Raw genomic sequence first — 13,475 nt, 5'->3', positions numbered from 1 at the left:
AACTTATGATCAAAGGAAAAACATGGAGAGGGAAGGATAAATTAGGAGGATGTGATTAACATATACACACCACTGTATATAAAATAGATACTAACAAGGACATAATGTACAGTATAGGAAAATTCAATATTCTGTAATAGGTATATGACAAAAAAGAATGGATATATGTATATATGTGTGATTCATTTTGCTGTAAACCTGAAACTAAAACATTGTAAGTCAACTAAAATTTTAGTAAGTCAACTACAAGTTTATTGAAAAAGAAAAAGAAAAAAGTATGTAGCAATGGGGAAGAAATAGAAAAAAAAATTGCCCTCCATGGGATCCTAAGTGATATCTATCTAAGGAATAGAGTCTTCTCTTTTAACTAATAATGAATCACTAATAAACGCTCTTTGGATATGTCCTACAGAAACATGTCCTCTAGATTTCTTAACCCTCTCATGATAACACTAAGATCCAAATCAAGACTTTTTAGTTTACTGAGATAATTCAAGGCAGAGGAAAAGAACTAGGCAAGATCTAAAGAAAAGAAACTTGCAGAGGTCAAAAATAGCTGGACTCTCAGTCAAAACCAATACATATGTGTGGCTTTAAATTTACTCAAATTTAAAAATCAGGAGATTTCCTACAGGAATCTGGATTTCTAGTGTTTTGTTTCTGGAGATTTGGATAGCAAAGCAACAACGAGGCTGTGTCCCACCTTTAAACCATCCAAAGGAACTCTAAGGTCTGAGTTGTGTTGCTCTATTTGGATGAAGTATGGATCCAGTCCAACTCATCAGAGGGTGTGTGAAAATTCAGTTGTACTTTGTCTGCCTCCCTGCTGTACATTTTATTCCAGCTTCACTCGATATTTGACTGGAACAGGGGATCAAAAATGAAAGTTGCATTGTCAGTTATGCCATAAATTTACTATGTGACGTTAAAGCATTTTGCTGCCTGAGCCCTCATGTGAAATGACCTTAGTCTTCAAGATTCTCTCCAAGTTTCCTTCCTGTCCTAACATTCTATGTTTCTGTGACCAACCATCTCCAGTTTGTCCCATCACTCTTAGGGTCTGTAGCTTTTATGAAAAGAAATAAAGTAGGCACTATTTTTAGTCTATAGGTGATGATTCCGTTTGGTCAGGCTAGTTGATGATTTTTGTTTCCTGATGTCCCCTATTTGGTATCAAAATTTTTTTTCAGTCTTGAGATAAAAATAATGATGATATCTGACACTTAGTTTCAAAGCAAGTAGACTTTTTCGATTTGTCTCTTAAGTGCAAAAGATAATGTTTATTACCTTTTAAAAAAGGTTTTGAGATATAATTCATATAACCATAAATTTACACATTTAAACTATACAACTCCCTATATTTTTCTATACTCACAGATGTTTGCAGCTATCACCACTGTCAATTTTAGAACATCTTCACCATCTTAAAAAGAAACACCTTACTCTCTGGCTATCACACAGCTATCCACCCAACGCCACCCTTCCCCCATCCCTAAGCAACAACTAATTTACTTTCTGTCTCTATTGATTTGCCTGTTCTACACATTTCATATAAATGGAATCATATAATATATGATCTTTTTTAAGTTTTTTCACATAGCATGATGTTTTAAAGGTTCATCCATACTGTAGCACATGCCAGGACTTAATTCTTTTTATGGTCAAATAATATTCCATTGCATAAATATTTATACATTTACCCATTCATAAGTTAAGGAACATTTGTGATATTTCCACATTTTAGCTGTTATAAATGATGCCACGATAAACATTCACATGCATTTTTTTTTTTTGTAGACACATTTTCATTTCTCTTGAATGTATACCAAGGAGTGGAATTGCTGGGCTATGCCAAAATTCTATGTTTAACTATTGGAGGAACTGTCAGATTGTTTTCCAAAGTGAATATAACATTTTATATCCCCACCAGAAGTGTAGGAGGATTCTAGTTTTTTTTCATGTTTTTGCAATACTTGTTATTGGCTCTCTTTTTGATTCTAACCATCCCAGTGGGTATAAAATGGTACCTCATTGTGGTTTTGATTTGCATTTCCCTGATAATTAATGATGTTGAATATTTTTTTATGTGACTTTTAACCATTTGTATATCTTCTTTGGTGAAACATTTATCACATCTTGTGTCTATTTTTAAATGGTTTGTCTATCATTGGAGTTGAAAGACTTTCTTCATATATGTAACACCAGTTCCTTACCAAGATATAAGATTGGCAAATATTTCTCTCATTTTGTGAACCTGTGTTTTCCTTTCTTGACAGTGTCCTTTGATGTGCAAAAATTGTTAATTTGATGGAGTGCAACTTAGCTATTTTCTTTTATGTCCTATCTAAGAAGTCTTGGCCTAATCCATGGTTATAAAGATATACTCCTCCTAGATTTTCTTTTAAGAGTTTTACATCTTAACTCTTAAATTTAGGTCTTTGATCCTATTGAGATATTTTATATATTTGATATTAAGAAGAGATTCAACTTTATTCTTTTGAATATGGGTATCCAGTAATTCTAGTACAGTTTGTTTAAAAGACAATTCTTTCTCCATTGAATGGTCTTGGTACCCTTAGAGAAAATCAGTTGACCATATAGACATAGTTCATTTCTGGATACTCAACTCTATTCCATTGATTTATATGTCTATTCTTATGTCAACATTATATTGTTTTATTTATCACTACATTGAAGTATGTTTTAAAATTGGGAAGCATGAGTTTTACAACTTTGTTCTTTTTCAAGATTGTTTTGGCTATTCTGGGACCATTGCAATTTCATATGAACTTGAGAAACAGTTTGACAATTTCTACAAAGGTATCAGGCTGGGGTTTTAGAAGGTATTGAGGTGAATCTCTAGATCAGTTTGAAAACATCTTAACAACATTACATTTTTTAATTTATGTACATGGAATAGTTTTCCATATATTTAGTTCTTTAATTCTTTTCAAGAATATTTTGCAGTTTCTAGAGTGTAAAAATTATGCTGCTTTTGTTAAAGTCATTATGATTTTACTTTTTTATGTTGTAAATGTAGTTTTCTTAATGTCAGTTTCAAAATTTTTCATGGCATGCATATGTAAATACAATCGGTCCTGAAATCTTGGTGAACTCATTTATTAGTTCCAAGAGTGTAATAGTGGATTTTTAGGAATTTCTATAAATAGTATCATGTCATCTGAGATAGTCTTGTTCTTCATTTCTAATCTAGATGCCTTTTAATTCTTTTCTTTTTTGCATAATTTCTCTGACTAGCAACTCCAATATAATGTTGAATAGAAGTTGTTAGTGTCAACATCTTAATCTTGTTCCAGGTCTTAAAGGGAAATAATCTAGTCTTTTATTTTAAGTACAATATTAGCAATGGGCTCTTTGTAGATGTTTTTATCAGAATGAGGAAGTTATCTTCTGTTAGTTCAGCTTTTCAAAAAAATCACAAATGGGTATTGGATTTTGCCAAATGCATTTTCTAAGTGTATTGAGATGATCATGCAATCATTGTTTTTATTCTATTGATGTTTTACCTTAATTGATTTTTGTAGGTTAAACTAACACTGCATTCTTGGGATAAATCCTACTTTGTCATGGTTCATAATCCTAATACATAGCTGGATTTGGTTTGCTAGTATCTTGTTGAGGGTTTTTGCATTTATATTCATAAGAGATACTGGTCTGTGTTTTCTTTTCTTGTGATGTCTTTGTCTAGCTTTGGTGTCAAGAATGAGTTCCAATATGTTTCCTCCTTTTCTACCTCAATATCAATAAAATCTCTTTTATTAATTCATTTATTAGTTCTATTACTGTTTTACAAATGCTTAAGGATTTGCCACATAAACATTCTGTTGTATGAGAATAAAGACCATTCTCTTTCTTCCTCTCTAATTTAGTATCCGTTCTTCTTTTCTGTTTTTGCTTGCTTGTTTTCATTTATTGAACAAGCTGAGACCTTGAGTACAAGGCCAAACAGAATGATGAAAGAAGATATCTTTACATTATTCCTGATAACAAGGAAAAAGTGCTCAATCTTTTACCATCAAATGTAGTTTGAATTTTTTTTAATAGATGACTTTTATCAAATTCATGAAGTTCCTCTTGATCCATAGTTTTCTGGGAGCTTTTATTAAGAAGTGATGTGGAGTTCCTGTGGTGGTGCAGCAGAAACGAATCCAACTAGGAAGCACAAGGTTGCAGTTTCGATCCCTGGCCTTGCTTAGTGGGTTAAGGATCCAGCATTGCTGTGAGCTGTGGTGTAGGTTGCAAATGCAGCTTGGATCTTGCGTTGCTGTGGCTCTGGTGCAGGCCAGCAGCTACAGCTCCGATTAGACCCCTAGCCTGGGAACCTCCATATGCCACAGGTGCGGCCCTAAAAAGACAGGGAAAAAAAATGTAGTTTGAAGTTCTTTTTTAAATAGATTCCTTTTATCAAATTCATGACATTCCTCTCAATCAATAGTTTTCTGGGAGCTTTTATTAAGAATTGATGTTGTGGAGTTCTCATTGTGGCACAGCAGAAACAAATCCGACTTGGAACCATGAGGTTGTGGGTTTGATCCCTGGCCTCGCTCAGTGAGTTAAAGATCTGGCATTGCCATGAGCTGTGGTGTGGGTCACAGTCGTGGCTCAGATCTGATGTGGCTGTGGCTGTAGCATAGGCCAGTGGCTATATATACACACACACACACACACATATATGATTGATGTTCAATTTTATAAAATGCCTTTTTCTACATTTTTTGAGATCATAATATGTTTTATAGCCATGTATTTTCTGTTAATGTGGTGAATTACATTGATTTTCAACTGTTATACCAACTTTGCATTCATGGAGTAAAGCCCATTCAATCATGATGTACCATCCTTTGAAATTATTGTTATATTTAAGTTACTGAGTATTTTTAAAAAATTGCAGTATCTGTATTCATAATGGATATTGGTCTGTAGATTTCTCATAATAACATATTAGCCTTTGATATCAATGATATCAGTTGACGTTGTAACTGAAGTTTTCCTCCACCTCTGTTTTCTGAAAGAGCCTATGTCAGGCTTATTAAATTGGCGGTTTGCAAATATTTTGTCTTCAAAATCTCTTTACATTTTTTAAAATTACCGAGTCCCCAAAGACCTTTAGTTTATGTGGGTTGCATTTATTTATAAGCTGTGTAAAAATTAAAGCAGAAAAATCTAAATGTTTATTATCAACTCATTTAAAAATAGTAAATTATAATAGCATATTTTTTGAGACGTAATTATACTGTCCAAAAAATATTTTGTTAGAAGAGAGACATTGTTTTATGTTTTTACCAATCTCTTTAATATAGCTTAATAGAACACAGCTAGTTGTCACATCTGAGTCTGTATTCAGTCTATTACAATATCACACATCATGTAGCCCATGGAAAACTCTGTTTGTCAGAGACTAAAAGTGGAAAAGACAAAGAAGTTCCTCATATGATTATAGGAATAATTTTGATTTTGAAGGCCCCTGCCATTTTAGATTATCTGTTTCTTCATGTGTCCATCTTTGTAAGTTATGTTAAGAAATTTGTTCAAGTTGTCAAATTTTATAAAGTTGTTTATAAAATTCCCTGATTATTTTTCTAATGTCAGCAGGATCTATAAAATCTCTCCTCTTTCATTCCTGTTATGGTAACTTGGGTTTTCTCTCTTTTTCTTTATCTGTCTAGTTACAGTTTGATCACTGAAATTATTATTTTCAAACACTGCTTTTCATTGAATGCTAGACATTATATATATATGAAAATTGTAGGGAGTCCAAATTATGTTGCCTTCCTTTACAGTGTGTTGAGTTTTGTTCCAGCAACTAAAGTTACCTGTAGATCGCTTTGATCTTCTAGAGCTTAATGTTATTCTTTGTTAGTTCAGAGCTGTTTCGGTTTTGCCTTAGACCTAGGCTGTAGCTCTTACTCTATAGTGCCCACATGTAAGGTTTGGCTTTTGTAGGGTTGAAACTGGGTAGCTGAGGTATTCAGTGAGATCTCGCCAGTGTAGATAACAGTGGAGCTTCAGCGTTACCCAGCAGTGCATAACTTCTTGGCTCTTCTTCAGTTGTCAGCCTGGCAGGAGCTTCTCCCTGTGCCCCTCTTCCCCATGCAGCTTCTTCTTATCAAGAACTCTTTGGCTAACTCCAGTCACTTTAGCCACTCCTCACTCTGCCTTGGCTTTTTTGTTGTTGTTGTTAAGCAAAAGATTTGCCTTCAGCAGCCTGAGCCAGCTGGAAAGTGTCTTCGGGCAGAAAGCCAGGGCAAATATGGGGCTCAATTTATGTGTTTTCCTTCTCTCATAGTTCACAATCCAGCGCCCCTCTGTCCAATTACTGAGAACACTTGCCTCATGTAGATGGTCTCATTGTTTCTGAAGGGACAGGTCTGGTGCCAGTTACTCTAGCATAGCTATAAGTAGAAGTCCCTGAACCCCTGTTTTTTAAAAAAGTACTGGTTAGCAAGTTAAATTTTGGACTCAACATCATTCTTTTATCACATGACTCAAGCTTTGAAATTCCAAGCAAATGAACTTTTAGATGCTCCATTAAAACAATATCGCCACTTGACTTCTCGGATGAGATGATCAACACATAATAGAGGATTCCCAGATTTTTCCAATCTTGAATCCTCTTGTACCTGACTGACTTTCTTAGAATTTTCCAGCCATTTCTACACATTTTTAAATATCTTGTCTATGTTAAATTAGTATCATTCTTGCTCATACTATCTTATGCCTTCAGTATTTTTTTCCTCTGACCATTCCTTTCTTTTGAATGTTATTTCCTCCTAAATTTGCCCATCATTTCCACTCTTGCCTATAATTCTTTCAGAAAATAAATATATATACATATGCACTCTGTATGTCAAGCCCTGTACCAAGTATTATAAATAAAGCAAAATACAAAACAATGATGTCCTTGGCTCTTATGGATCTTTACACTATAGGATATGTCTCAATTAAGGTGTCCCTGAAAACAGAGCATGAGACAAAATCTTGAGTACTGATTACTGATGGTAAATCTGGAGGTAATTCCAGGGAACATGCCCAGGGAGGGCAAGAGTGAAAGATAGGAAAAGAAAAATACTCAATACTAAGGTTGCTGCTGTGGTAACAGTGGCTTGACTTCTGCTGGAATCTCCTGAGAAATTACAAAAGGCTGGCCAGTCTAGTCCGCCTGAAAACTGGAAGATTGAATCATTTATTCACTGATTCTCATCTCTCACTTGCTGGATTGTGATTAGGTGGAGCAGATACCCTGTAGGGCCAGAGAAAACCCTGGAGCAGAAAGTAGAAATACAAGTGGAGGATGCTGAAAAAGGGTTACTGTCAGGGAGGTAAGTCTGAGCTTGCAGGGAATTATCCATCACACCTGCAGTTGAAGTCAGGGTGAGCCAAGGGGATGTAGTGACATGTGGCCCCGGAGGCAGCTGTCACAGGTGGAAATATATGAGAAAACAAAGATAGAACCTGAAAAATATAAGTACCACTATGAAAGGGAAAAAAAAAAAAAAAAAAAGCCCGGCAGTGTGATGGAGTGAATGGGTGGTGTGTGTGTGTTCCTTTTGTGTGATTTGGAGGGACTCTGGGGAGATGACATTTGAGCTGATATCTAAGGAACAGGTAAGAGGCAGGATGTAGAGAAGAGGATTCTAGGCAGATGAAGAGTGAGTGCAAAGGACCTGAGATGGCAGGAATGTGACTTGCTTGGGGAGCAAATGGCCGAGGCCTCCTGAGAGCAGAGGAAGATGGTGAGAGATGGAGTCAGGGGCTAGATTAGATCACTCAGAGTCTGTGAGGCCATGGTAAGGAGTTCGGAATTTATTCTAAGTTTCCTGGAAAACCATCAGAATGTTTTTTGAGGGGGAGTGATAGTATCTTATTTTTGTTTTAAATGATGCTATGAGAAATAAAGGTTCTTTGATTCATTCATGTTAAGCATTCCTGAAAGTTTCAAGGCAGTTATAGTAGCTAATGTTGGAAAATATTCCTTATTTTGATTTTATCCTCAATTATATATAATGACTCTCTTTGACTAAAATTCCAGTCCCTTGCATTCCATTATAACCAAATTTAATACTCATATTTCAGAGTTCATTGAGAAAACAACAATTACAATTAATGGATGTCAGAATGTCCTAGAACGGTCAGCTGATGAAGATTCACTCACTGAAGTAAGCCATGGAAAAAAGTCAGTGTAAAAATGTATACAGAATGGATGGTCAACAGGGTCTGGCTACATAGCACAGGGAACTCTACTTAATGTTCTATGATAACCTATATGGGAGAAGAATCTGAAAAAGAATGGATTTATATATATGTAGAACTGAATTACTTTATTGCACAGCAGAAATTATCACAACATTGTAAATCAACTACACTTCAATAAAGCTTTAAACAATGAAAAAAAGGCAGAGTGAAAATTCATCATCTGAATGGTAATTCACCAAAATTATTTAGGGCTACATTTATTTCTATTGAAAAGATAGTTGATTTTTAAATCTTAAAGTGTTTTTTTTAATGTTAAGAAATGTTTGCTTTTTCACAATCAAATTATTTTTATTGGTGATCTCATGGCCTAACCAGAGTTCTGAACTGGGAGATGGAGTACACAGCTCTACCATTAATTCGTTCTGTGAAAATTAACGATTGATCACAAAATGATTACAAAGTATTTATTAGACATCTATTATGTATGAGCCTTATGTATTGTTGTAGGAGTGAAGAGGTACAAAAATATAAGATGTTCTTATGCCTACGAAGATCAAAAATATAGTCACTGCCTCAAATTTCATTTGAAATGTTCAGAAAATACTGCACGGATACTCTGCCACATTAAAAAAAAAAAAAAGACTCAGACATAGCTCAGAAAAAAAAAATGTGTTCTACCTAAAATATAAGAGTTAAAGTGGGCTTAATATTTTTTGAAAGCCATAAATTATATTTTCAAGGATTAGATTTTTCTGCTTAAAGGAATTCTCTTATTGAAGATATACTGCTTTGTTCCCCAGATATTCCACCACTGATAACACTTGCTTAATGGTCCATCTGTCTGAGGACACTGCTAATCCTAACACTTTCTCTAGAATTGAGGTGACAGTGAAGACATTTTCATTTCCTGAGGTTAGTTCTCCCCTGATTGAGTGCTAAGTGTGATTCTGGTCTGACACGTTCTCTTCCTGGGCTTGAAAAAGCATAAACTCAAGTGGACAGAGTGTCCAGAGCCACATATATCATTTTTATTCTTATTTTTTCCAGTGCCTTTTTTTTTTTTTTTTTTTTTTTTTTGCTTTTCAGTTTTCATTGTCTTCAGCTATTTATCATCCATTTTGGTTCCTTTGATTTATAAGTCGCATGTGAAGAGGTGTAGCCACTAATGTAGGTGATTTGCCAACCTCAGAAGGAAGATTACTAGAAGAAATCTGTGATGGATAAGAAGAAACTATTTTATCTATGAATTGAAATTGCCTGTTACAGGAAAAGTAACATATACTTTTGCATATATCTACTGAGCTTGATAAGTTTGAGAGAAGTTGGACTTCTTTTTATTTTGCTATACACGTCTCAGGACTCAGGAGTTATTAGATGACTACATCTAAATATACTTGCTTGCTTGGGAGTTTCCACTGTGGCTCAGAGGGTTAAGAAACTGACATAGTGTTCTAGAGGATGCAGGTTTGATCCCTGGCCTCGCTCAATGGGTTAAGGATCCAGTGTTGCCACAAGCCCCCATGTAGGTCACAGATGTGGCTCAGATCCTGCGTTGCTGTGGCTGTGGTATAGGCTGGCAGCTGCAGCTACGATTTGACTCCTAGCTTGGGAACTTCCATATATGCCACAGGTGTGGCCAAAAAAGAAAAAAAAAGACACAAATGAACTTATTTACAAAACGGAAACAGATACGCAGACATAAAAAAACAAACGTATGGTACCAAAGAAGAAAGGGAGTGGGAAAGGAAAATAAAATAAATAAATACATAAATATATAAATAAATTAATTTAATTAAATGTATTTGCTTGTAGTTTGGTAAGGTCATCCTATCATTAATAGCACATCTGTCACTACTTGGTAAATAACCTGTTTTATAGATCTTTTAAAGTAGCCAGCTTATAGCACAGTATATTACATACTTTTTATGTCAAGGTCAAGCTCAAAACTTTCTATATGCAAAAGAGGGAAGTAGGTCAGTGCATTTTTATAGAGATAGAACTTTGGTTTGAGTTTGGGGGTATAAAGAGAAATGAAAAACTCTGCTTTCAGGGAATACATCACGAAGTACTCATAAAGCAGAAAAGACATGACTTAGAAATAACTCTAAAGCATTTTAAATTGATAAATCACTCACTTTTGTCACCTCCAAGCATGGGTTGAGCCTAAAAACCTTTATGGTATCAGATAAGACACAGTTAAGTGGAAGGAACTTGAGAAAAATCAGAAGAAAAAAAGTATTTTGCCCCAAGCCAGATTGCAGAGAACTGTTGCCCTAGTTTCTTTCCTAGTAGCACATACCCAAGTTAGTGAGTTTTATGAGAAATAAAGAAGAAAGGTCACTTTTAGAGTGACTCTTGGAAAAAACAATGCTAATTAGATCAAGAGGAGGGGAAAAAATTGGGCCTCACTCACTGAGTAAAGAAAACACAATCAAAGCACTACCACTTTTTCTGTAGCTCTGTTTAGAATAGACTGAAATCTGGATTTTCAAGGGAGGCATTCCAATGATCACAAAAACACAAAAGGATGAGGTCAGGAGAAAAGGAGAGGCTAATGAGCTAAGGGTTGGGAACAAATTTTAACAAGTGAGGATTAGGCCAATCTGTTTGCCTGCAAAGCTGGCTGTTGCTCGAATCTCCCAGATTGATAGTCTGTTTTATCCATGCCAAAATCAGGCAAACATGAGGGCCTGAATGTATTAACAAACTGACTCTAGTTGTCACATGATTTTTTAATTTCCAGTTTGAAAATGCTTACACTTGTGATATTTATCCTATGCTGTAAGCTCTTTGCAAGGGTGGGAGGAAGAGACATTTTTCTGTGACATCCTCCAGGAAGACACCAGCATCAACATTCATTTAGGCTGAGCATTTCAGCACATGGTGCTTCCCTAGACACAGCCCCAGCCATGGGAAGACAATTGAATTCAGAAGCACTTGCTAAAAATCCTAGTTTGTAGGATGACAGGGAAGAGAGGACATCAAGTATTACCATATCAGCTAGCAACCTTCATGTGTGCCCCCAGTTTCAGAAAGCTATGGTATATGGTCCAGTCACATGAAAGAAGCATCTTAAATGTACTTAAGCAGAAATTTAGCTGCAATGCTGATCCTTATTTGGGATGGAATTAGCAAAATTATAGATGAAATATGCAAAGTCTGATTCCAAGTCACATTAAATACTTGGATTCTTGGCAGTGTGGGTACAATTTGTGAATGTATAATGCCATACTTTTTCCTACAATGTAAAAATGTAATTTCCAAATATGCTTGCAAAAGCATCCTTGATCATGGAGCGTGCTGGCTTTCTTTTAGCATAATGGTAAACAATATTTTTAACTATGTATCAAGAGAAAATTGTAAACTCTTAATTTTTAAAAACATGAATATATAACACTATTAATACTATATATTGTACACTTAAGGAAAATAGTACCTAAAGTTAAGAATTTTTCAAATGATTCCCCTATTAAATAATTAGCAAACAAGATCTTTTTGTTCAGACTCAAGCCAAATGGACAAATTCTATGAGAGAGTATACAATTTGCATTCAGGAATAAAAGTTTCTTTTAAGATGTTTTTAAAAAGACCTTGAAAGAGTTTTGTAATTTAAAAAATATATCATAATCATACAAATCTTTGGAATGATACCATGGTGACTTAAAAGAATAGTTCCACCAAGAAGACAGGATAACTCAGAGCTTTATTGTTCAAGTATAAACACATATAAATGATGCATATTTACAATAACAATGTTTATTTTACATTCCTGGGTTCAACAACAAGAAAAGGACAGATAAAAGGGGGTATTGAAAATCAGAGTGGTAAATTCAGGAAATGGCATCCCAGAAAACAAGTGGAGAATTTCCCAAGGTATACCTTAAGATGTTTTAATGCCCATTTAGGGCTTAGATAGGGTTGGGGAGCTAAAGCATATCCCATCATAAAGCTGGGATAATAAAAGAGTGTCCTCTCAGTCAAATGGGGACTATAACAATTCTACCTACCGGCACAAGAAACCGGAAAGAAATGTGTTTATCTGGGATTCCAAGGATGGAAAAAAAACTCATCTATGAAAAAAACTCCCAGTTTGTCCAAATTTCTATTATCCATGGGCATGGTCATGCCTAGTCTGAGAAATTAACAAGAAGACCAACCTCCATTTGGTGAAATCCCGGGAGCACCCAGTAAAAACAAACACAAAAACATTCCAGAGTGGCACATCCATAAGTGCAAGGACTCCAGCAGGACAACAAAACAAAATACACAAAGAAAGAATGTTCTTTTTTTATAATGAGCTATAACACATAGCCATGAGGGAAAGCACACACGACATATATAAGGATTATATAACCTCTTCTTCCCCAAACATGACATAATTTAAAAATTTGAAACAACCTATAATAAAAAATGAGTAGAGTGAAAAAAAAGGAATAGAAATAAATCTCAAAGAACAGGATACCATAAGACTATATGGCAGATTTAGAAAATAAAAATCCTTGAAATTAAAAATTCAACAGACATAAAGATTAGACAATTTGAGAGGGGAATTAATAAACTTGAAATCTGATCTAGGAAATTACCCCGGTTGCCATGTAGAGAGATAAAGAAAAGTACAAAACAATTCAATTAACATAAATAAAGATTAGACAATATGAGAAGGGATTAATAAACTGGAAATTTGATCAGTAAATTACCCCAGTTGCTACACAGAGAGATAAAGAAAAATATAGAACACAGGTTAGAAACATGGAGGATAGAGGATCCAACATATTTTGAAATAGGAGTTCCAGAAGGAAAGAAAATAGAGAATAGGAAGATATCACATTTGAAGAGACATTCTCTGACAATTTTTCAGAGTTGATGAAAGATGTAAACCCACAGATTTCAGAATATCAAAGACAACAAGAATATCCTAAAACAACCAGAGAGAAAAGACAGATTATCTAGAGAGGAAGAATTAAGATTTCAGCATGGAGAAAGGATGATAGGACTGGAATAAGCATTTAGGTATAATATTTTATTTCTTTAAAAAGTGCTCTGAAGCAAAAATAAAAACGCTAACCATAGTGAAATCTGTATGGTAAGTATATCTGTTATGTTACTTTCTTACTTATATACCCACTTGACATATTTCAGAATTAAAAATTTAAACAAGAAAAGAGAAGTACAGAGTATCTTTTGATAAAATATCTGTTGTTTATCACAATAAATTCTATCTCCCCTGCCCCTCATTTCCTGGTACCAACTTCCCACCCCAA

The sequence above is a fragment of the Sus scrofa genome, chromosome 15 (genome assembly GCF_000003025.6).
Source record: "Sus scrofa isolate TJ Tabasco breed Duroc chromosome 15, Sscrofa11.1, whole genome shotgun sequence".
NCBI lineage: Eukaryota > Metazoa > Chordata > Mammalia > Artiodactyla > Suidae > Sus > Sus scrofa.
The sequence above is the reverse complement of the archived record's forward strand: the minus strand, read 5'-3'. Positions refer to the sequence as shown.